Source organism: Rhinoraja longicauda, chromosome 2 (genome assembly GCF_053455715.1).
Source record: "Rhinoraja longicauda isolate Sanriku21f chromosome 2, sRhiLon1.1, whole genome shotgun sequence".
In the NCBI taxonomy this organism is placed as follows: domain Eukaryota; kingdom Metazoa; phylum Chordata; class Chondrichthyes; order Rajiformes; family Arhynchobatidae; genus Rhinoraja; species Rhinoraja longicauda.
This window is the reverse complement of record NC_135954.1, coordinates 113,846,386-113,871,846: the sequence shown is the minus strand read 5'-3', so window position 1 is coordinate 113,871,846 and position 25,461 is coordinate 113,846,386. Positions and strand designations below refer to the sequence as shown.

At 45.9% G+C, this 25,461-nt stretch overlaps 1 protein-coding gene across 2 annotated transcripts in view; it reads right to left on the bottom strand.

The window, feature by feature from the left end:
* ctdspla (CTD (carboxy-terminal domain, RNA polymerase II, polypeptide A) small phosphatase-like a) overlaps nucleotides 1-25,461 on the bottom strand; it is a 212,982-nt gene that overhangs the window by 53,697 nt on the left and 133,824 nt on the right. The gene's annotated exons all lie outside the window — the stretch shown is intronic.

Sequence of the window (25,461 nt, the reverse complement as noted above, 5' to 3'; positions counted from 1 at the left end):
GAGGGGGTGGAAACATGAAAAAAAACGAGGAGACAAAGCACTGGAATGTGAGGGAAAGGGAAACGAGAGAGGACCTAGAAAGTGAAAGAGCATAAAGAGAAAAAAGTTAAAGAACAACCAAAATAAATATCATTAAATGCTGAGAGCTGAAGCAAGTTGCCATCAAAGACCCACAGGAGTTATTTAAAAATTAATTCAACCAAATCGGAAATGTCCGTCTTGGATAAAATATTTGGAGTGTTTAAAAAGTTAAGACAGCTGATTCTCTAATGCAAAACAAATGTGTTCCCCAATGCTGTTGCAAAGCGCAGAACCCTTCTCTTCAGCAGTACGCTGCCATGCAGCTTGTGTTACCCTGTGCTAACAGGGACTTCTCAGCCTCAACACGAATGGGAACAAGTGTCAATGTGCCCATGTACAAGCGCTGTGAAGTGGCTGGAGGTGCCACAGCCAGTCACAAACGATCAGACCGCCTGTGCAATGTTCAGCTCGACAAGGTTGGGTAATTGGCCCCGACTTCAGAAGAGGCCCTGCTTACGGGCTGACGATGGAGCTGCACAAGGCTGCCTTCTCATTACTTCCAGATGGTCTGCAGTTTAACCACAAAACTGTTCCAATAATTAAAATAGCTGGAATTTCTAAATGAGCAGGCACAAGCAGCATTTTGAGAACTGCTTGAAATGGTGTTTGTGGCACCAGACAGGAACAAGGGAGCACTTTGCGATCAGCAGAAGGGGGACACACACACACACACACACACACACACAATTATCAGACAAATGTCCGGAGTGTGCAGAAGGGTAGAAATCTGAACCAAGTCTGCCTGTTTTCCTCCACTCATGCTGCCTGACTCGCTGAGTTCCTCCAGCAGTTTGTTTTGTCAAAAGCAAACATTTTGTCATGGAAAGATACAGTGTGGAAACATGCCCTTCAGCCCACTGCATCCACTGGAATTATTCACTGGAGTTTAGAAGGATGAGAGGGGATCTTATAGAAACATGCAAAATTATAAAAGGACTTTTTCACCCAGAGAGTTGTGAATTTGTGGAATTCTCTGCCACAGAGGGCAGTGGAGGCCAATTCACTGGATGAATTTAAGAGAGAGTTAGATAGAGCTCTAGGGGCTAGTGGAATCAAGGGATATGAGGAGAAGGCAGGCACGGGTTACTGACTGTGGATGATCAGCCATGATCACAATGAATAGCGGTGCTGGCTTGAAGGGCCAAATGGCCTCCACCTGCACCTATTGTCTATGTTTCTATGCACCAACCTTGCATTAACTCCCTGTTGTTCCACAATTCCCAACCACTCACCCACACACCGTGAACAGCTCACAGTGGCCATGCAACCTACCAAGTTGTTGGCATGCTGGCCAAATTTAAACCCACAGGTCAGAGGGAGAACACGTAAACTCCACACAGACAACGCCTGAGGTCGGGACTGTGCCTGGGTCGCTGCAGCTGTGAGGCAGCAGGTTGACCAGACGCACCTCTGTGTTGAACTTGCGGGGAGTCTAAAGCAAGGGGCTGTACATGTAAGCTCAATAAATCCAATTCTGGTCTGGAAAAATTATTTTCTCAGACTGATGAGACGATGGAACTTAATGTAGAATGGTACATTAACGCAGAACAGGCCCTTCAGCCCCACGATGTCCATGCCACCCATGATGCAGAGTTAAGCTAATCTCCTCTGCCTGCACACGATCCATATCCTTCTGTATCCATGTGCCTATCCAAAAGCCTCTTAAACACCACTATCGTAACTGCCTCCACCACAGGGTTGCCAACTATCTCACTCCCAAACACGGGACAAGGTGACGTCACCACCCTGCGTCCCACGTGACCTCACCCAGCCAGCTCCCGCTCCACCAATGGCGGCCGCTCGGACTGGGAGGCGGGTTGCTACGCAACCTCCGTTAGGCGGCGCCCGGGCCTACACTGTCTGGACCTAAAGTGTTCGGGCCTACACTGTCTGGACCTACAGTGTCCGGGCCTACAGCGCCCCCTGGGCCTAATACGGGACAAGGGCGGTCCGGTACGGGACAAACCAATTTAGCCCAAAATACGGGATGTCCTGGCTAATACGGGACAGTTGGCAACCCTACTCCATCACCACCCCTGGCAGTGCATTCCAGTCACTCGCCATTCTGCGCAACAAAAAAGCTTGCCCCATGCATCTCCTTTAAACTTTCTCCCTCCGACCTTAAAGCTATGCTCTCTGGTATTTGACATTCCATCTAGAGAAAACGTGGACTATCTACAGCTCTCTTAGTGTTATGCACTTCTATATGGTCTTCTCTCAGCCTCTGATGCTGCAGAGAAAAGAGAGAAACAAAGTTTGTCTAATCTTTCCTTATAGAAACAAGGAACTGCAGGTGCTAGTCGTACCCTCTAATCCAGACAGTGTTTTATGGTAAACCTCTTCTGCTCCCTGTCCAAAGCATCGACATCCTTCCTGTATGGGGGTGACTAAAATTGAGTTGCTACCACAAGAAAGTAAGTAGTATTAAGGGTAATTGAGTACATGAGAGAAGGATGAATAGATTGATGAGTCACAGAGATGAACAACAGTGAACATAAACACTGGGCAAAATGTCCTGTTTAGGGCTGTAAACTCCATGTAATTAAAAGCAATTTATAGACGCATTATCACATTCATAAATTTGTTGTGGATTATTTACATCTTATTTACGAGGACGTTGCCAGGACTGGAGGGTGTGGGCTACAGGGAGAGGTTGAGCAGGCTGGGTCTCTATTCCTTGGTGCGCAGGAGGATGAGGGGTGATCTTATAGAGGTGTACAAAATCATGAGAGGAATAGATCGGGTAGATGCACAGAGTCTCTTGCCCAGAGTTGGGGAATCGAGGACCGGAGGACATAGTTTTAAGGTGAAGGGGAAAAGATTTAATAGGAATCCGAGGGGCTACTTTTTCACACAGAGGGTGGTGGGTGTATGGAACAAGCTGACAGAGGAGGTAGTAGAGGCTGGGACTATCCCAACGTTTAAGAAACAGTTAGACAGGTACATGGATAGGACAGGTTTGGAGGGATATGGACCAAATGCAGGCAGGTGGGACTAGTGTAGCTGGGACATGTTGGCCGGTGTGGGCAAGTTGGGGTGAAGGGCCTGTTTCCATGCTGTATCACTCTGTGACTGTATGGTTGTCTAGTTTTATGCTAGGCTTCTGTAAACATACACCTTGTACAGCAATCCAATGAAGCAGTAGGCAGGCAGCTCTTGCCACGTGAAGGAGTAGAGAAACTCGACTTAGAAGTGGAGGCTGTTAAAGAGTATATTTCTCACTCTTTGTAGACAAATCCTCTTCCATGTTAATCAGCTATATGGAGATTTACAGACACTTGGCGTGGCTTGACTCTGTGGTGAGAGAAAATCTTTTCATTAAGTGAATAGGTCTAATAATATGCAAAAGATTGAAAGTGAACAAGTGGAAATAATGTAAAAATGCAAAGAACTGCCAGGTGCTTATCACATGAAGTTGTACACCATCCTGCCTTGAAAATATATCTTGGGTAGACACAAAATGCAGGAATAACCCAGCGGGTCAGGCAGCATCTCAGGAGAGAAGAAATTGGAGACTGAAGAAGGGTCTCGACCCGAAATGTCATCAGTCTGAAGGGTCTCGACCTGAAACGTCACCCATTCCTTCTTTCCCGAGATGCTGCCTGACCCGCTGAGTTACTCCAGCATTTTGTGTCTACCTTCAATTTTAATCAGCATCTGCAGTTTTTTCCTACACCTGAAAATATATCTTCATGGCTTTGGGTCTAAATCTTGAAGGTTCCTCCTCAACAACACAGTGAGAGGACCCTCACCAGAACTGCCCCTCTTCAAGTGTGGGCAGCACGGTGGCACAGCGCCAGAGACTCGGGTTCCATCCTGACTACGGGAGCTGTCTGTATGGAGTTTGTACGTTCTCCCCATGACCTGCATGGGTTTTCTCTGGGTGCTCCGGGTGAATTGGTCCGATAAAATTGTAACTTGCCCCTCGTGTGTGTAAGAGCGGGTGGCGCCTTCAGCGATGGTGATGTGGGGGACCCAAACGCCGCCCGCTACGAGAGTCAAGATCGTCCCGTTAACTGAAGGTTCGAGGCCCCCGGGAGGACAAAGAAGGGAAGAGATTGAACCTTTTTTCACCTTCCATCACAGTGAGGAATGTGGAGGAGTCACTGTGGTGGATGTTCATGTTAAAATGTATTTTGTGTGTCCTGTTGCTTTTTATTGGTATGACTGTATGGCAAATGAAGTTCCTCGTACGTTGTAAAACATACTTGGCTAATAAAGTATTATTATGATTATTATGATTATTAGTGTCAGTGTGCGTGGATCACTGGTTGGCGTGGACTCGGTTGCCTTTTTAATGTTGTATCTCTAAACTAAACTAACGCACCATCACCTTCTCAAGGGTGAGTAGGGATGGATAATAAAAGGTAGCATTGCCAGTGAGGGAGAGATACCATACCATGAATGAACAAATTAACATTATTAAATGAAGTGGTAGAAACAAAATGCTGGAGTAACCACAGAAGGCAGTGGAGGCCAATTCACTGGATTAATTTAAAAGAGTTAGATAGAGCTCTAGGGGCTAGTGGAATCAAGGGATGTGGGGAGAAGGCAGGCACGGGTTACTGATTATGGATGATCAGCCATGATCACAATGAATGGCGGTGCTGGCTCGAAGGGCCGAATGGCCTCCTCCTGCACCTATTTTCTATGTTTCTATGTAACTCAACGGGTCAAGCAGCATCTCGGGAGAGAAGGAATGGGTGACGTTTGGGTCGAGACCCTTCTTCAGACTGATGTCAGGGGAGGGGGCGGGACAAAGATAGGATGTGGTCAGAGACAGGAAGACTGGTGGGAGAACTGGGAAGGGGGAGGGGATGGAGAGGGAAAGCAGGGACTGTCTGAAGTTAGAGAAGTCAATGTTCATACCGCTGGGGTGTAAACTACCCAAACAAAATATGAGGTGTTGTTCCTCCAATTTGCACTGGGCCTCACTCTGACAATGGAGGAGGTGGGACAGGAAGCAGAGTGATGAATTAAATGCCATCCTCCAGAGAATTAAGGAACACAGAATAAAGTCCTTCGACTTATCCAACTGGTCAATGTGTCGACCAAGATGTCTCGTTGAGCTAGACCCATTTGCCCATGTTAGGTCCACCTCCCTCAAACATGCCGATCTATACGGCCGTCCAAATGTCCTTTAAACACTGTAATTGTACCTGCCCCTACCACTTCCTCTGGCAGCTCATTCCACATACCGACCACCCTCTGTGTGAATAGATAGTTCATTTGATAGTTCAGGAAAGAGTACCAGAGGACTGGAAGTTTGCCGAGCAGATGACTGGGAGAGGATCAGTGGATTTCGTAACGGTTTTTAAAGAGTCCGCAGAGAAGCAGGTCAAAGAACTTGGAACAGCGCAGCACAGGAACAGGTCCTTCAAACCCCCCTCCCCCCAATGTCCATGTCGAACATGATGCCAAGTCAAACTAATCACCTCTGCCGACACGTGATCCATATCCCTCCATTCCCATGTGCCGATCTAAAAGCCTCTGAAAAGCCGCCATCTTATCTGTCCCCACCTGTAGCTCGTTCCAGACCCCCTCCACTCAAAGTATAAAAAATTAAAAGCGAGAAAGAATTGAAAACATCCGTGGCCTTGGTGGCAACTGATTGAAGTGCGAGTCAGTGGGACCGAGTATAGATTTTAGAACAGGTGATGTTGACAAGCGATACGGAAGGGAAACAAACTCGTCAAGGAACAGAGATTAAGGAACGAATGTAACCTTGGCAGATAACATTCAATTTAATAATGTGTGAAGTATCACATTTTGGGTGCAAGAATGACAGATAGAAATGTAACTGCAACCAAAAAAAAAAAAAAAAGAGAGGATAATGAGAAAAGATCGGCTTGCTCTTGTGAAAACAAAATCTGGCACTGGCATCACAAGAGACATTTGGGGGAAAAAACAGGATGCTCATACAAAAATAAATAATCAGAGCATTGTACAGTACAGCACTCATTTGAAATTTTGCATTCGATTTGGCTGCTCCATTTGGCAACGAAACTTGTGATTCAAAAGGATGATGCGTAGGGTGGTGGCACTGATATAATCGGACGCACTCGTTTACATTACACGGAAATGAGTCGAAGCGCCCATCAGAGTGAGGTTTAATATAAAGAAAACAGCTTGGCAACAAAAATGTCCACACAAAAGCTTCTGACTGAGAAATGTCACAACACTGAAAATCAGCTGTGGTAGTTTAATAGATTTTGGGACAGATAATAAAAGAGGGTCCGTAATAAAAGAGCATCGTGGCCAACAGAACATTGGTGCAGCAGGTAGAGCTGCTGCCTTCAGGCGCCAGAGACCCGGGTTCCATCCTGACCACAAGTCTGACCATCCTGAAACCCAACAACCAGTCAAATTTAAACAGCCTCTTACACTGCCTTGAGGACATAAAATGTTGGATGGCACAGAACTTCCTCCAATTAAATGAGAGCAAGTCTGAGGTCATCCTATTCGGCCCCCCCGACTCCATCAAATCGATAACAGGCAGTCTTGGAAGTCTATCCTGCCTAGTCAAACCGCATGTCAAAAACCTCGGCGTGATATTTGACTCTGCATTAAAATTTGATAAGCAAGTCAACGCTGTGGTAAAAGCCAGCTTCTTCCAACTTCGAACCATAGCTAAAATCAAACCTTTCCTCCAATTCGACGACACAGAAAAAATCATTCACGCTTTCATTTCCTCCCACCTAGACTACTGCAACTCCCTATACACTGGGATCAGCCAATCTTCCCTGTCCCGCCTGCAACTGGTCCAAAACGCCGCAGCGAGACTCCTGACGGGTGCCCGTAAAAGGGACCACATCACCCCGATTCTGGCCTCTCTCCACTGGCTCCCTGTACGGTACAGAATCAACTTCAAGCTCCTCCTATTCACGTATAAAGCCCTAAATGGACATTCCCCCCCACATCAAAAATCTTCTAACCCCCCTCTCTAACTCCAGGTCCCTCAGGTCGGCCGACTTGGGGCTACTGACTACCCCGCGGTCTAGGCTTAAGCTCAGGGGTGACCGCGCTTTTGCGGTTGCAGCTCCTAGACTGTGGAACAGCATCCCTCTCCCCATCAGAACTGCCCCCTCCATCGACTCCTTTAAGTCCAGGCTCAAAACCTATTTCTACTCCCTAGCGTTTGAGGCTCATTGAGGAGGCGCTGTGAACTGTTTGCGTGCTACTGTATGTTTCATTTTTTTTCCTTAGTACCTAATCAGATGTACAGCATTTTGGTCAACGTGGGTTGTTTTTAAATGTGCTATACAAATAAAATTGACTTGACTTGACTTGACAAGTGCTGTCTGTACGGAGCTTGGACGTTCTTCCTGTGACAGCGCGGGCTTTCTCCGGGTTTTACCGTTTCCTCCCACATTCCAAACACGTGCAAGTTTATGTTAATTGGCTTTGGTAAAATTGAAATCATCCTCAGTGTGTAGAATAATGCTAATGTACGGGGTGATCGCTGGTGGGCTGAAGGGCCCGTTTCCACACTGAATCTCTACAGTCTAATGGAGCTCACCCACATGGTTGAGATACAAATTAGAGGCTACACCTTTGCCACTAATCTAGAGTTGTATTCCAGAGATCGACCAGTTTAGGAACGAAAACAAGGGCCCATGTGGAGAGTTTGTGCTGCACGTCAAATAGCTTATGAACTGTTTGATCTAGGAACTACACTGTCCAATATTGGATGGAGACACAAGGAACTACAAATACTGGGATCTTGAACAAAACACAAAGTGCTGGAGGAACTCAGCAGGTCAAGCAGCATCTGGGGAGGGAACGGACAGGCAACATTTTGGGTCGGGATTGCACAACGCTTCTTAGCTAGCAGATTGAATCGGACACGGTACAAGTTCTCTCTAGCTCTCCTCTCGTCCTTCAAAGATAGATGGTGAACACCATCTAATTCTGTACTCAACAGAAATGCAAGCGTTAGAGTTCAGACATACAGCGCGGAAACAGGCCCTTCGGCCCACCGAATCCACGTCGATGTACACTAAATCTATCCTACACACTAGGGACACTTTACAATTTTACCAAAACCAATTAATCTACAAACCTGTACGTGCTGTCTGTACAGAGGTTGTACGTTCTCCCCGTGACCGCGTGGGTTTTCTCCAGGTGCTCCGGTTTCCCCCACACATAAAGACAGCACAGTGGCACAGCGGTAGAGTTGCTGCCTTACAGCGCCAGAGACCTGGATTCGATTTGATACTGCTGCCTTTGTAAACCAGCATCTGCACTTCTGTGCGTCTGCATCTCGAAAAAAACAGAGTGCTAGAGTAACTCAGCGGGCCAGGCAGCATCTCAGGAGAACATGGATAGGTGATGTTTTGGGTTGAGATCCAAGGGTTCAGACCCAAAACACCACCTATCCATGTTCTCCAAAGGTGCTGACTGAGTTAGTCCAGCACTGTCTTTTTTCCCCCCAATCTGTCCTCATAATTAACATATACGAGGTAATAATGGACATAATGCAGGTAAAATGGGATTAGTGTTGCTGAGTGCAATAGTTTTTGTGGATGTGGTGGGGCGAAGGGCCAGTGTCCATACTGTACGTCTCTCTGACTCTGATCTTTTACACAGGCATCAGGTTGCAAGTCAGTTCTGCTCTGAGATGTGATGGTCAGGGCTCGATGCATTGGGTTACACCAGGGCTCTGAGTAGGGGGTACACAATTTCCGATGATATGTTCATCGTTCATAAGTGATAGGAGCAGAATTAGGCCATTCGGCCCATCAAGTCTACTCCACCATTCAATCATGGCTGATCTATCTTTCCATTCTAGAGCATGCGAGGCTGAGGGGGGACCTGATAGAAATATATAAAACGATGATAGTCTTTTTCTCAGGGTGGCAAAGACTAGATGGCATAGCTTAATGGAGAATGGAGCCAAGTTCAAAGGAGATATGCGGGAAAAATTATGTTTACACAAGAGGGGGGGGGGGGTAAGTGCCTACGACACACTGACAGAGATGGTGGTAGAAGTGGGCCTTCTCCGTGAATTGTCACCTTGTCGTGGTGGAGAAGCTTGTGTGGTCCTGAGATCCTGAGAGCGATGCCGTCTGGAGCTACGCTCCTGGTAGGGTCACCCATGGCGGTACGGTCGAGGGGGAGGTCCCTGACAAAGAGCAATCCAATCAATACCTCAACGGTGGAACAGGCGGAGGATGATGGCTGGCTTTAGTAGAGCATCACAACGGCTGGAAAGGCGGATGGATGAAGGCTGCAGCAGAAAAGGGTCCCCGGTCGTCTTGGACTCCATGCCACTGGATCCTGACCCAGATCTGTCAAGGACCGTGTGGTGACTGTCTGTGCAACAGTCTGCCCACAAAGTCATGCACAGGCGTCCGACCCTATGGAGAGGACAGTCACACTCGCTTCCAGTGACCCACGATGATGATGTAAGTAGATATGATATTGGTGTTTAAGAGTCTTTTAGATAGACAAATGGATATGCAGGGAATGGTGGGGCATGGCTCACATACAGGCGGTTGGGATTAATTTAATAGCATCATGTTGAGCACAGATAATGTGAGTGGAAGGGCCAGTTCCTTTTCTATGTTCTATGTTAAAACACAATTATAAAGTGTTAAAGGCTGCCGAGTACCACAGACTGAAATGGTGCTTGAGAGAACAGTGCATTAGGAAGAGTGTAGGGACGGGAGGCTTTCAGGTAGAGGTAGGCTGTCTTTAAAACTTGGAGCTGGAATGGGATCTGCTTTTTGCACAGTGAGATGTGTGATGCCTGTGCAACAATTTCAGGAATAAATTCCAGTGGGTTGCACGTGCCATTTTACACCGCGGCAGACATTTGCGATTTCCCAGCTCTGACTAAACAATCTGGGTCGCAGCACTCAAAACAGAGACTTCACAGGGGAAGATTCACGAGGTGATTCGTTACAAATGTCTCTAGTTCTCAGCTTGGACTTTTGTCATAATAAGAATTATATTCCTCAGAAGCACAGGAGGCTGACTGCTTTTAAGAGCTTGCACATACAACACTTATGGTGTTCAGATCTGGGGCTCAACTCAGCAAGGGCACTGCAGAGTATTGAGTACAGAGGCTCCTCACTTACAATGCTTCAACTTACGATATTCCCACCTTACGATGGTACGCAGCGGTAGAGTTGCTGCCTTACAGCGAATGCAGCGACTACGGGCGCTGTCTGTACGGAGTTTGTATGTTCTCCCCGTGTCCTGCGTGGGTTTTCTCCGAGATCTTCGGTTTCCTCCCACACTCCAAAGACATGCAGGTTTGTAGGTTAATTGGCTTGGTGTATGTGTAAATTGTCCCTAGTGGGTGTAGGATCGTGTTGATGTGCGGGGATCGCTGGTCGGCGCGGACCCAGTGGGCCGAAAGGTCCTGTTTCCGCGCTGTTTCTCTAAACTAAACGCCGGTGAGCCACAGGTCCCAGTCAGCCACTCGATCAGGTGTATTATATGCATTTTCAACTTACAATATTTTTGATTTACGATGGGTTTATCGGAACGTAACCCCATCGTAAGTCGAGGAGCACCTGCATAGAAGTTGGGATGTCATGTTGCAGTTATACAAGACATTGGTAAGGCTGCATTTAATCAGTTCTGGGCACCTTGTTACAGGAAAGATGTCGTCAAGTTGGAAAGGGTTCAGAGAAGATTTACGAGGATGTTACCAGGACTCGAGGGAAAGGTTGAGTAAGCTAGGTCTCTATTCCTTGGAGCGCAGGAGGATGAGGTGTGATCCTCATAGAGGCGTACAAAATCATGAGAGGAATAGATCGGGTAGATGCACAGAGTCTCTTGCTCAGAGTAGGGGAAAGATTTAATAGGAATCTGAGGGGTAACATTTTCACACAAGCTGTGTGGAACAAGCTGCTGGAGAAGGTACCAGAGGCAGGGACTATTGCAAGGTTTAAGAAACAAATGGACAGGTACATGGTAGGACAGGTTTGGAGGGATACAGTCTAAACACAGGCAGGTGGGACTAGTGTGATGGGACATGTTGGTCGGTGTGGGCAACTTGGGTCAAAGAGCCCACGCTGTGTGACCCTATATAAACCCTTCTATTATTGGTTCACCACGACAGGAACTATTTACTCGACAGTTGTAGCTCTCTGTGACCAGATGTTCCGTGTCAGTAGTTATCCCACAAGCTTTTACTGATCTCATTCCCTCTTTGAAAGAAATGGGCACAGAAGCAGTTTCGAACGTAGAGCAGTACAGCACAGAAACGAGCCTTTCAGCCCACATGTTTGCACTGAACACGACGCCAGATGGCGGGACTGTCGTATGTTGAAAGACTGGAGCGACTGGGCTTGTATACACTGGAATTTAGAAGGATGAAAGGGGATCTTATCGAAACGTATAAAATTATTAAGGGGTTGGACACGTTAGAGGCAGGAAACATGTTCCCAATGTTGGGGGAGTCCAGAACCAGGGGCCACAGTTTAAGAATAAGGGGTAGGCCATATAGAACGGAGATGAGGAAAAACTTTTTCAGTCAGAGAGTTGTGAATCTGTGGAATTCTCTGCCAATTCGCTGAATGCATTCAAGAGAGAGCTAGATAGAGCTCTTAAGGATAGCGGAGTCAGGGGGTATGGAGAGAAGGCAGGAACGGGGTACTGATTGAGAATGATCAGCCATGATCACATTGAATGGTGGTGCTGGCTCAAAGGGCCGAATGGCCTACTCCTGCACCTATTGTCTATTGTCTAAACTGCTCTCATCAGCCTGTCGGTGATCCATATCTTTCCAATACTGGCAATCCCATTGCGAGAAAACCAGCACTTGAAAAAATACTTTTAGAGATACAGCAGGTAAACAGGCCCTTCAGCCCACCGAGTCCAAGCTGACCAGCGATTAATCACCCCGTACACTAGCACTATACCACAATCCAGGGACAATTAACTTTTTCTTTTAACCAATTAACCTACAAACCTGTACGTCTTTGGAGTGTGGGAGGAAACCGGAGCACCCGGAGAAAACCCACGCAGTCACGGGGAGAATGTGCAAACTCCGCACAGACAGCACTCATAGTCAGGAACGAACCAGAGTCTCTAGCGATGTAAGGCAGCAACTCAACCGCTGCGCCACTGCTTAATTTTTCTTTGTGTTGTTCTCAAAGCTGGAAATGCAAACATTTATCTGAAGGCTGACTACCAACGTGAGACCAGTAACCTACTGCCAAGGGCTTCATCAGTTTGCACTATCAGTGGAGTTCCACAAAGGATATCTAACATTTTGAAATGACAGGACTTCAATGCATGCCTGAAGTATGGGCCCCACCTGTAACTGTTAAAAGTGACTAAATACGCTGCAAGTCCAAGGTTCAGACCCAAACACAATGCCTCTCCACCTCTGCCCCACTTACTGCCACTTCCCAACATTGATTTATGCAGGTGACATTCACCTGGGTAAAATAGGTCATCTCAGTGCTGCCCTTGTTAAATACCACTCCTGACATCAGCTTTGATTTTATTACATTTCAAAACTATTATTAATCCACTAAGTTGTTCCCATGACCTGTATTTTGACACCTCGGAACTTGCTATAAAGGAGAGGTTGGACAAATCTAGAAAGTTCTCTCTGGACCAAGGGTGGTCACGTTGGCGCAGCGGTAGAGTTGCTGCCTTACAGCGAATGCAGCGCCGGAGACCCGGGTTCCATCCCGACCACGGGTGCTGTCTGTATGAAGTTTGTACGTTCTCCCCGTGACCTGCGTGGGTTTTCTCCGAGATTTTCGGTTTCCTCCCACACTCCAAAGACGTGCGGGTTTGTAGGTTAATTGGCTTGGTAAATGTAAAAACTGTCCCTAGTGTGTGTAAGAATAAAGGGGAGGCCATTTAAAACTGAGGTGAGAAAAAACTTTTTCACCCAGAGAGTTGTGAATTTGTGGAATTCTCTGCCACAGAGGGCAGTGGAAGCCAAATCACTGGATGAATTTAAAAAAAGAGTTAGATAGAGCTCTAGGGGCTAGTGGAATCAAGGGATATGGGGAGAAGGCAGGTATGGGTTACTGATTGTGGATGATCAGCCATGATCACGGTGAATGGTGGTGCTGGCTCGAAGGGCCAAATGGCCTCCTCCTGCACCTATTTTCTTTGTATGAGGTGGAACTGGCAAGACAATGTGATTGGAGATTGGGGCAAGCCGAGTGTGTGTGAGAGAGAGTGTGAATTTGGCAGAAGGAATCAGCTGGACAAGTGGGTCGAGGAATGGCAAATGGTGTGCCATTCAAATGAGTGTGAAGTGTTGCATTTGGCAAGTCGACCGAAGGCAGGAATTTCACAGCGCCAGGGAGTGTTGTAGAGCAGAGGGACTGAGGAGTACACGTACATAGTTCCCCTGGAAGAAGATTAGCCAAGACCATGATGACTGGTGGAGCAGGCTTGAAGGGCCAAATAACCCACTCCCTCTCCTAATTCATGGGTTTATGTTATCAAAGAGACGTTGCTAAAATCACATAGCTGCAATGAGGGATTCTGACTCTGAAATAAACCGACACCAAAGCAACTCTAAATTGTTTTCCCAGCCATCTTCTTGAAATAATGTGCATTAGAACTGATGAGAAAGGAGCCAGAGTGAATTTAATGATGAGTAACATAATGGAATTAAATAACACTGCAACAGTTAGGCACATCCAGTAATCACCATGGTGTGATAGAGTATAGACTTTAATATTAAACAAAGGATAATCACAAACTGAAGCACAGAGGCATATTTCAAAGGAAGAAGGATTGATTTTGATTAAAGTAAACTGTGATCCGTTAATGGACAACGCATGGGTAATGTCACTCTGTGTAAAAAAAACTGGCCACGCTCGTGTGTAATTTTGCCCCTCTCATCTGGAAGCTATGCCCTCTCATCTCTGACATTTCCACTCATCGGAAAAAGGTTCTGACTAGTTACCCTGTTTATGCCTGTCATCATGATATTCTTATCTATCAGGTCTCCTCTCGGCTTCTGATGGTTTAGTTTAGAGATACAGAGCGGATACAGGCCCTTCGGCCCACCGGGTCCGTGCCGGTGCCCCAGCGATCCCCCGCACACTAACACTATCCTACACCCACTAGGGACAATTTTTACATTTACCAAGCCAATTAACCTACAAACCCGCACGTCTTTGGAGTGTGGGAGGAAACCGAAAATCTCGGAGAAAACCCACACAGGTCACGGGGAGAACGTACAAACTCCATACAGACAGCACCCGTGGTCGGGATGGAACCCGGGTCTCCGGCGCTGCATTCGCTGTAAGGCAGCAACTCTACCGCTGCGCCAACGTGACCACCCTTGGTCCAATGGCTGTAATTGGTCAACAAATTGTGGCTATGAAGCAATATTGACCAGAAGGGCTCAAAGTTTTATCCCGACTGATATTTGTCCTGAATTAGGCACAGAGGAACACTCCAATAGGAAGCGTTACCTCCAGATTAAATAGGTTGGGGCAGAATTTCAATACGCATCCCCATTCTTGATCACTTTCCAGTATACACTGATCAGCCAAAACATTATGACCACTGACAGGCGAAGTGAATAACATTGGTTATCTTGTTACAATGGCATCTGTCAAGGGATGGGATATATTAGGCAGCAAGTGAACAGTCAGTTCTTGAAGTTGATGTGTTGGATGCAGGAGAAATGGGCAGGAGTAAAGACCTGAGCGACTTTGACAAGGGCCAAATTGTTATGGCCAGACGACTGGGTCAGAGCATCTCTGAAACGGCAAGGCTTGTGGGGTGCTCCCGGTCAGCAGTGGTGAGTACCTACCGACAGTGGTCCGAGGAGGGACAAACCACAAACCAGCGACAGACAGGGTGTTGGGCGCCCAAGGCTCATCGATGCGCGAGGGCAACGAAGGCTATCCCGTCTGGTCCCAACCGACAGAAGGTCGACTGTGGCACAAGTCACAGAAAATGTCAATGGTGGCCATGGGAGGAATGTGTCACAATACACAGTGCATCGCACCCTGCTGCGTATGGGGCTGCACACGGAGGACCAACAGCACATTAGACAATAGACAACAGAGTAGGCCATTCGAGCCAGCACCACATTCAATGTGATCATGGCTAATCATTCACAATCAGTACCCCGTTCCTGCCTTCACCTCATACCCCCTGACTCTGCTATCATTAAGAGCTCTATCTAGCTCTCTCTTGAATGCATTCAGAGAATTGGCCTCCACTGCCTTCTGAGGCAGAGAATTCCACAGATTTACAGCTCTGACTGAAAAAGTTTTTCCTCATCTCCGTTCTAAATGGCCTACCTCTTATTCTTAAACTGTGGCCCCTGGTTCTGGACTCCTCCAACATTGAGAACATGTTTCCTGCCTCTAAAGTGTCCAACCCCTTAATAATCTTATATTAGGCAGGTGGTCATAATGTTTTGGCTCATCAGGCCATAATGTTTTGGCTCATCAGGCCATAATGTTTTGAATGATCATTGTATAGGGGTCTGTGGGCCTCTGTTTAGGGATGGGCTAAAGCCAAGCTGCGATACTGCTTACAGCGAGTTTGCCTGCCAACATTTACAATGCAAGCTGATGCAAGAGCAACCACTTGAAGAGCTGGCAGAATACACTGAACATGCCCCCGGGTAATGTCATGTCTTCAGAGCTGAAGAACGCAGAAGGAAGTTGGGAAGGGGCAAATGGTTTTTAATTAGGAAAAGAAAAATACAAGGCAGATCCATTTTGTTGACCATTGCTCACAGATCAAGTCGCTGCAAGCAGATGCAAGCACGTATTCAAAGGGGAAAAGCACACATCAATCAAGCCAGGCCGGCAATCACAGGTCTGGGTGTGAAGTGAACACATTGCAAAAATTAAACACCAAATGTGAGCAGCTTTCATCCATGTCAAGATGCTCTCTCACACTGGCGTGGCAATCTCTGCACTGGAAGAGTTATGAGCATCCCTGCTCTCACCTACAAAGCAGGCATTTGCTGGGTTGAAAGGGCCATCTTGCACAGTTATGACCAATTCCAAACTAAAGTGAGACGGCGATTTGGCTTCATGTTTCAAGCAGACTGGGGAACAGGTTATAGCTTTACACTTCTCACTTCCTCTGCCTGTCCCTCCCTCTCCCCAACCTTATAGATGTCAACACCCAGAGACCAAATGAATGCTGATCATCTCTCAGGTCTCAGTTCCATTACATCACCCTCGTATCATGCAAGATTACACGCAGCATAGAATAGTACAGCACAGGAACAGGTCCTTCGGCCCACAATGTCCTTATCAAACATCGTGTCAGGTTAAACTCATCTCTGCCTGCACATGATCCTAATGCTCGACCTCCCCGTGGTGAGCCCTGTCAACTGACCTCAGTCAGGCGAACAACAACAAACAGAGACAGCAGAAGCAGAAGCAGCTTCATAACTTCTGCTGCCTCAAATGCAAGAAGAAGATCCTAATCCCTCCATTCCCTGCATATCCAATGTGCCTATCTAAAAGCCTCTTAAAGACCACTATTGAATCTGGATCCACCACCACCCCTGGCAGCGTTGTTCCAGGCACCCACCACACTCAGTAAAATACTTTCATAGAACTGTACAGGACAGGAACGGGCCAGTCGGCCCACAATGTTTGTGCCAAACATGACTCCAAGTTTAACTGCTCTCATCTGGCTGCACTGAACCATAGCCCTCTTTCCCCTGCACTTCCACGTGCCTATCAAACCGCCTCTTAAACACCAATATATCTCATTCGCCTCCACCACCACCCTTGGCAATGCATTCCCAGCCTTAAATCATCCTTCAACATTTTTTTATCTCCGAAACAAATCATTGTGAAGTTTCTATCTTCTGAAAGCATTCCTCGCTGTCTGCAACTCCTCCAAATAGATTGGGTAAACAGTCAGAACCTTTTTTCCCCAGGGTGAAAAATCAAATATTAGAGGGCATAGCATCTTTTCCCCGCATCTCACCCTTAAACTGTGCCTCTCTTACCTTACGGCTCTAGTATTTGACATTTCCACTCTGGGCATAAGGTTGTGACAGTCGACACTATCTCTGCCTCTCATATCTTTATACACTTCTATCAGGTTTCAACTCAACCTTCAATATTCCAGAAAACGATCCAAGTTTAGAAGATAGAACAGTACAGCACAAGAAGAATGTCAGTGCCGAACATGATGCCAAGACCAACTTGTATCTAGTAACTCAGCGGGTCAGGCAGCATCTCGAGAGAGAAGGAATGGGTGACGTTTCGGGTCCAGACCCTTCTTCAGTCTGAGGAAGGGTCTCAACCCGAAACGGGTCTGAAGAAGGGTCTCAACCCGAAACGTCACCCATTCCTTCTCTTCCAAGATGCTGCCTGACCCGCTGAGTTACTCCAGCATTTTGTGTCTACCTTCGATTTATACCAGCATCTGCAGTTTTTTTTCCTACTAACTTGTATCTATCTGCAAATAATCCATATCCCTCCATATCCATGTGCCTATCCAAAAATCTCTTAAATGCCACGATTGGATTTGACTCGACCACCAACCTGGCAGTACGTTCCAGGCACCCATCACCCTCTTGTCGAAAGAATTTCACCCTACAAAATCTACTTTAAATGTTGCCCCCTTCATCACCTTTAAATTTTGCCCCTCTCACCTTAAAGCTATGCCCTCCAATATTTGATTTTTCCACTCAGGGAAAGACTGGAGTTACAACAGGCAATGCCACAAACTCTCTCTCAAATCATTTATTAATAAAGCACAGGAACTAGTGCATCAGTAAAAGGTTACCAGTGTTTTATTTCCCCACAGCTTTTGACATCCTTTTGATTCCCTGTCTAAAAATCTTAATCCATGTTATTGGTTTAATCAAGCAATCTTTGCACAAAATTAATAACAGGTCATGCCAATGTTATTTTTGTTCTCCCCCTTATTTTTATCCACTGTCAAATCTATTGCCACATGGCACCCTATCTTTCTCAAAGAGCAAAGATCTCAGTGTGATTTGATTGGTGGTGCTTTCCGTTCAGCTGCAAGATGTATTCACTAATCTTTCACAAAAGAGCCCGAGGGCAGATACAAATTAAGGGCAATGCATCTTTTTCATTTCTGCTGAAGTCAGAATTACTTTGCTAATCGTATTCATTTCAGTTCAGCTTCGGTACATCAGTAAACAACCAAAGTGAACAAAGTTGAAATTTACACTTTTAATTATTTGGCATTTGAGTAGATATAGGGCATGTTAACAGTTCGACACGAACAGCGATAATAAAATAAATGTCGCTTTTTTCAAGCAGTGCCTAGTGAACAAAGTATTTTAGCATCTAATTAAGGATACTGAAGCACAGCTTGGAAAGAGGAATGAGATTTGGTAGCAACTGTAGCTGCAGTAAACTGACTTGTGTGGATAAAATCACATGACAATTGGTAAATGTGATAACACTTGTATTCAGAAACCAACTGCATGAAGAGCAACAGGAAAAGGCCATTTTGCATGTAAACTTGTCTGACATTCAATGACTGATCTGGCTGCAAAATTAGTTTAATTTAGTTTAGAGATACAGTGCGGACGGAAACAGGCCCTTCGGTCCATTGAGTCCACGCCGACCAGCGATCCCCGGACACTAACATTGTCCAACACACAATTTTCAATGTCACCAAACCAATTAGCCTACAAACCTGTACATCTTTGGAGTGTGGGAGGAAGCTGGAGCACCCAGGCAGTCACAGGGAGAACGTACAAACTCTGTACAGATAGCACCGTAGTAAAGACTGAACCCGGGTCTCTGACGCTGTGAGGTAGCAAATCTACTGCTGCGCCCATAATTCCATATAAATTAACCAAACATTGTTAGTCTCAAAATGATCAAAGAACCCCACATCAATTGTTGTTTATGGAATAATTACAAAACGTACACCACTCTTTATATACAGGGCCTTTCCAACTTCAATGGCTCTTATTTTTAAACTACACCCCCAGCCATATCACTAATAAATCTGAGGCTCTTCCAATCTAGAACAGAACAGCACAGCAACAGGCCCTTTGGCCCTTAATTTTAGTGCCGAACATAAAAAGTAGATGGAGGAGGCCATTTAGCCCTTCGAGCCAGCACCGCCGTTCATTATGATCATGGCTGATCATTCACAATCAGTAACCCGTGCCTGCCTTCTCCCCATATCCCTTGATTCCACTAGCCCCTAGAGCTCTATCTAACTCTCTCTTAAATTCATCCAGTGAATTGGCCTCCACTGCCTTCTGTGGCAGAGAATTCCACAAATTCACAACTCTCTGGGTTTAAAAGTTCCTTCTCATCTCAGTTTTAAATGGCCTCCCCTTTATTCTTAGACTGTGGCCCCTGGTTCTGGACTCCCCCAACATTGGGAACATCTTTCCTGCATCTAGCTTGTTCAGTCCTTTTACAATTTTATACGTTTCTATAAGATCCCCTCTCATCCTTCTAAATAACACATGATGCCAAGTTAAACTAATCGCCACCACCATTGGCCGCGGGTTAGAGACACCTGCCATTCTCTTTGCAGATGAACTTGCCCCGTACATCTCCTTTAACTCTGCCCCTCTCATCTTAAAGCTGTGCTCTCGACATTTCTACCCTAGGGAAAAAGGTTCTGACTGTGTACCTTCCGACTGCAGTAAAACTAAACTCTGTCTCGCATAACTTTACACACTTATCAGGTCTCCCCTCAGCCTCCGATGCTGCAGAACAATCAATGTTTATCCAACTTCTCCTTATAGATAATACCTTTCAATCCAGGCAGCATTCAACCCACTGTACTCAAGGTCAGATCCACCATAGCTTCATATACTATCTGTATAATTTCCAGCCCCTTGCACCCTAATCCTCTACTTTCTTTTCGGTTGGAAAATAAACCTTTTCTGCCCAGCATTTAGGCCCAGAGATCTTTGGACCTCCACTGCTTGCAACTTTAGACTGGTTAGCACACGACAAAAGCTTTTCATTGTACCTCAATCGGTGTGACAATAAACTAAACTCAAACATAGACAATAGACAATAGGTGCAGGAGGAGGCCATTTGGTTCTTCGAGCCAGCACCGTCATTCACTGTGATCATGGCTGATCATCCACAATCAGTACCTCTTTCTTGCCCATATCCCTTGACTCCGCTATCTTCAAGAGCTCTATCTAACTCTCTCTTGAATGCATTCAGAGAATTGGCCTCCACTGCCTTCTGAGGCAGAGAATTCCACAGATTCACACCTCTCTGAGTGAAAAAGTTTTTCCTCGTCTGTTCTAAATGGCCTACCCCTTATTCTTAAACTGTGGCCCCTGGTTCTGGACTCCCCCAACATCAGGAACATGTTTCCTGCCTCTAGCGTGTCCAATCCCTTAATAATCTTATATGTTTCAATAAGATCCCCTCTCATCCTTCTAAATTCCAGTGTATACAAGCCCAGTCGCTCCATTCTTTCAACAACTTTTCACCATTTAGAGAATGCTCTTTGCTATCATTTATCCACCTTGAAGTAGACAACTCCAGGTTGAAATAGACTTGTCGAGACTTTGGTCATTCAAGTAATCTATTGGTTCCTCTTTGTAATTTAACGTTTCAGTCTACTTAGCTACATATCCTTTGCCTTCTTCAAATTTGGTCACATTCCCTTCCATCCTGACACGAGTCATGGCACAGAAACAGGCCCTTCGGCCCACATCATTCAGATTAAAGTACGCCCAACAGCTGCAGCTCCAACGTTGATCATTGAACGACACCTCGAGCCACACCCTGCCAATTTGATCCTGCCGGTCTGAAGAAGGGTCCCAACCCAAAAACACCGCCAGCCCATTCCCTCCACAGATGCTGCCTGACCCACGGAAATTCTCCAGCACTTTGTGTTTTGCCCAAGATTCCAGCATCTGCAGTTCCTTGTGTCTGCTGATATGATCCCCCTGTTCACTTTCAGCCCTCGGTGGCTCATCTGATTCTCTTGCCAGCTTGAAAATTCCACGAGTTTCAATCTCATAAGTGGAACTTTCATAAAATTCATTATCAATAATATCTATGGATATTCACCAATCTACTAGATTATTCACCAATCTGAGGAAAGATTGGAAAGACTGGGCTTGTATTCACTGGAGTTTAGAAGGATGAGAGGGGATCTTATAGAGACGTATAAAATTATGAAAGGACTGGACAAGCAAGATGCAGGAAAAATGTTCCCAATGTTGGAGGAGTCCAGAACCAGGGGCCACACAGTCTAAGAATAAAAGGGAGACCATTTAAAACGGAGATGAAAAAAAACTTTTTCACCCAGAGAGTTGTGAATTTGTGGAATTCTCTACCACAGAAGGCAGTGGAGGCCAATTCACTGGATGAATTTTAAAAAGAGTTAGATAAAGCTCTGGGGGCTAGCGGAATCAAGGGATATGGGGAGAAGGCAGGCACGGGTTACTGATTGTGGATGATCAGCCATGATCACAATGAATGGCAGTGCTGGCTAGAAGGGCCAAATGGCCTCTTATTGCACCTATTTTCTATGTTTCTATGTGTACTACTTCAAAAAAAGTCTGCTTTTGAAGACATGCCAGAACTGACAGCCTGGAGTTTTTTTTACTGAAGCTAAATTGGTTGCAGCAACGAAGCACATTTGTGACTACAATCAGTTTGTGCAATGGTGTACTGATGGAATAACATAAACAGCTCTTGCGTTGTTTCAGTTCTTATTTCAGCCTGCAACTCGTGGTCTGTAGTTTACCCTTATTTTCTAAATTGGTGGTTACGGAACTGATGAGCCTTTACACAGCCAGATCAGAAGGAAGTTCCTCTTCTGTGATAAATCAGGCACGCCACGCAAACCAGTTCAAAAGGGGTCTGTCTTTTTTTGTCATAAATGCTACATCTTAGAACTTAGAACAGGGCAGCACGGTGGCGCAGCGGAGAGTTGCTGCCTTACAGCGAATGCAGCGCCGGAGACCCGGGTTCCATCCCGACTACAGGCGTTGCCTGTACGGAGTTTGTACGTTCTCCCCGTGACTGGCATGGGTTTTCTCCGAGATCTTCGGTTTCCTCCCACACTCCAAAGACGTGCAGGTGTGTAGGTTAATTGGCTTGGTGAACGTAAAAATGATCCCTAGTGCGTGTAGGAAGGTGTTAATGTGCGGGGATCGCTGGTCGGTGCAGACCCGGTGGGCCGAAGGGCCTGTTTCCTCGCTGTATTGTTGGAAGCAGAAAAATCGCATTCCACCTCCTGCATGACCATTAGCCTGTGCCACACAAGCTACCTCCCATCTGCTTTTGGGCCAAAGGGCCTGTTCCTGTGCTGCACTGTTCTATTAGCAAGACCCATCACAAAGCTCAATGCTGGATTACAAAAGGTTCACTAATTGACAATTGTGCGGCTTCTTTGTGGAAATGCAAACACAGCGACCATTCAAGTTGCATCTGAATGACACGAGCAACTTGCCCGCCTCCCTAAATTGGCCTCATAGCAGAAGCGTCCGCGTGGTGGGGCTGGAAACTGGAAGTGTCCTGAGCTAATTCTGCTACCACTATCGTCTACTGCACAAGTGATGGCTCCCACTGATTGTCGCCGGAAGCTTACTCCCTTTTCAGGACGGACGATGACAGTGATGTAACATTTGAAGCATGGATGAGGGACACGAAAGAAGAAGAAGACCCCTAAATTATTGCTGTGGCTTTTTCAGTCGCTTCCTCCTGGACTCCAATCCTACTGGCCAATTGGGAATGAAGAGCACTGTATTTATTCTCTCAAGTGGTCCTGAAAAGGTCACTTATCTACGTACCGTTGACTTGTCGAGTCCATCAAGCAATCATCCAAATTGCCGTTTTACAATTTTGCACCAAAAAATAACCAGAGTAATGGATCCATTCATGCATGCCAACCTGCATTGAGCTCAACTAGGTGGCGATACTTCACACGCCTGCAAAGTGGGGGGGAATGGGTGAGTTGGCAAGATTGGCTCATGGCTCGAGGATAAAGTATTCCATTCTCAAGGTTGCACACCACTGGAGTTTCCTCTCTTTTTGCCTGGGTCTACTGCAGACGAATACGCAGAGATTGATTGCTGTGACCCCATTTAGTTTAGTTTAGAGATGCAGCGCAGAAACAGGCCCTTCGGCCCACCTGGTCCGCACCGACCGGCGATCCCCGCACATTAACACTATCCTACACCCACTAGGGACAATGTTTTTTTACAGTTACCAAGCCGATTAACCTACAAACCCGTATGTCTTTGGAGTGTGGGAGGAAACCGGAGATCTCTGATAAAACCCCACGCAGGTCACGGGGAGAACGTACAAACTCCGTACAACAGCACCCATAGTCGGGATGGAACCCGGGTCTCCGGCGCTGCAACTCTACCGCTGAGCCCTTGTACTTGGCTAAGTGGTAGCACACACACACATTCGAGAGGAGGACTTGTCCCATTCCAGACATCTTGAGATTCTAAAAGAGATTTACTGCAAATTATGGAAATCCGAAATGTTGGAGATACCAGTAGACATCAGCAGGGCAAGCAACAACTGTGGAGCAGGAAGAGTTTCAGTGAATCAAGCAATATCTGTGGAGAGGAAAGAGTTAACATTTCAGATCAACTACCTTTCAACTGAACTGATGAAAGAGCATCAACTGAAGTGTTAACTCGCTTTCTCTCTCCACAGATATTGTCAAACCTGCTGAGTATTTCACCATTCTCTGCTTTATTTGAGATCCAGACTGATGAGTCCAATTTGGAAATAGTGTGGGAGGCCTACGAGTCTTCTTTCAGTGGAAATAAGACAAAGACATTGTATTGAGTAAAATTTTAAACAGAGAAGAAGAAAGGAATGAAAGTACTTGACATTGACTTTAATGTTTAATTTGTTTCAGGATTAAATTACAGTAAAGGATTGGTCTAAAGTATCACACTTCTCAATATGTTTTGAAGGTGGTTGCTATAAAAAATGCACCCATGGGCACACAGCACCTTGGATGGAAGGTTGGCTTCCACATGGTTTACATCAGAGGTCAATGATGCTCCATCTTTTCTTCTGGGAAAGCAGAACATAGAAACAGAAAATAGGTGCAGGAGGAGGCCATTTGGCCCTTTTTAGCCAGCACCGCCATTCATTGTGATCATGGCTGATCATCCACAAGCAGTAACCCTTCTCCCCATATCCCTTGATTCCGCTAGCCCCTAGAGCTCTATCTAACTCTCTTTTAAATTCATCCACTGAATTGGCCTCCACTGCCTTCTGTGGCAGAGAATTCCACAAATTCACAACTTTCTGGGTGAAAAAGTTTTTTCTCACCTCAGTTTTAAATGGCCTCCCCTTTATTCTTAGACTGTGGCCCTTGGTTCTGGACTCCCCCAACATTGGGAACATTTTTCCTGCATCTAGCTTGTCCAGTCCTGTCATAATTGTATACATCTCTATAAGATCCCCTCTCATCCTTCTAAACTCTAGTGAATACAAGCCCAGTCTTTCCTCATATGACATTCCCGCCATCCCGGGGATTAACCTGGTGAACCTAAGCTGCACTGCCTCAATAGCAAGGATACCCTTCCTCAAATTAGGAAGGACATCCTTAGGAAAATTAGGAAGAACACAAACTTAAAACATGCCAAGGACAATAAAATTGGGGGAGGGGGTTGCAAGCAGAGGGAATTACTACAAGAGACGGCAAACATGAATGCAGACAAATCTGCAGAAACAGTGAAGCAATGAAGCAACTTGAAGAGATGAAATGCAGGGAATTGGACCAGCTCAATTAATGTTGATGGATGTGGACAGAAACCTGGATATCTAGACATTCAAAAATAGATCACGCCAGGTTAGAAAAGCTACACACAAAAAATAAAGACGACCTCTCCATTTCACCCCAACCAACTGTGAATAAGTTTTAATAAGGGCATAATTACTGATTTCAGATTTGGGCTCTAATGATAAAAAAACATTTTAGCCCAGCACAGATTCATTAGTGTGCTCAACCTCAGAAACTGTGGTTCAGATGAGATTTACAGTACCGGGGCAACTTACACCAGGAAGATTTAAGAATTACAAAGCACTTTCCATCAGTGAGTGCTTTCTATCTGTAAGCCTATTTGACCACGGAAATCAATGACTAGGATCTTGAGCCATTTTAGAATGCTCTCACAAAGTGCTGGCGCGATCACAATGGGACAAATGGCCTCCAGTTGCTCAAAATAAGTCCGAGCATTTTCCTGAGCTAATAAATTACTTTTGAAAGATGTATTGGGGTTGGGTGGACAACTGAAGCAGCTAATCTACAAGGTAGACACAAAATGCTGGAGTAACTCAGCAGGTCAGGGAGCATCTCGGGAGAGAAGGAATGGGTGACGTTTCGGGTCGAGACCCCTCTTCAGACTTGCGCAAGGAGGAACTTTAAATCGCGATCATTTCCTCAGCTTTTTAATGCTGCATTTCTGATCTGAAATCATTTTACTCTACAAATAAT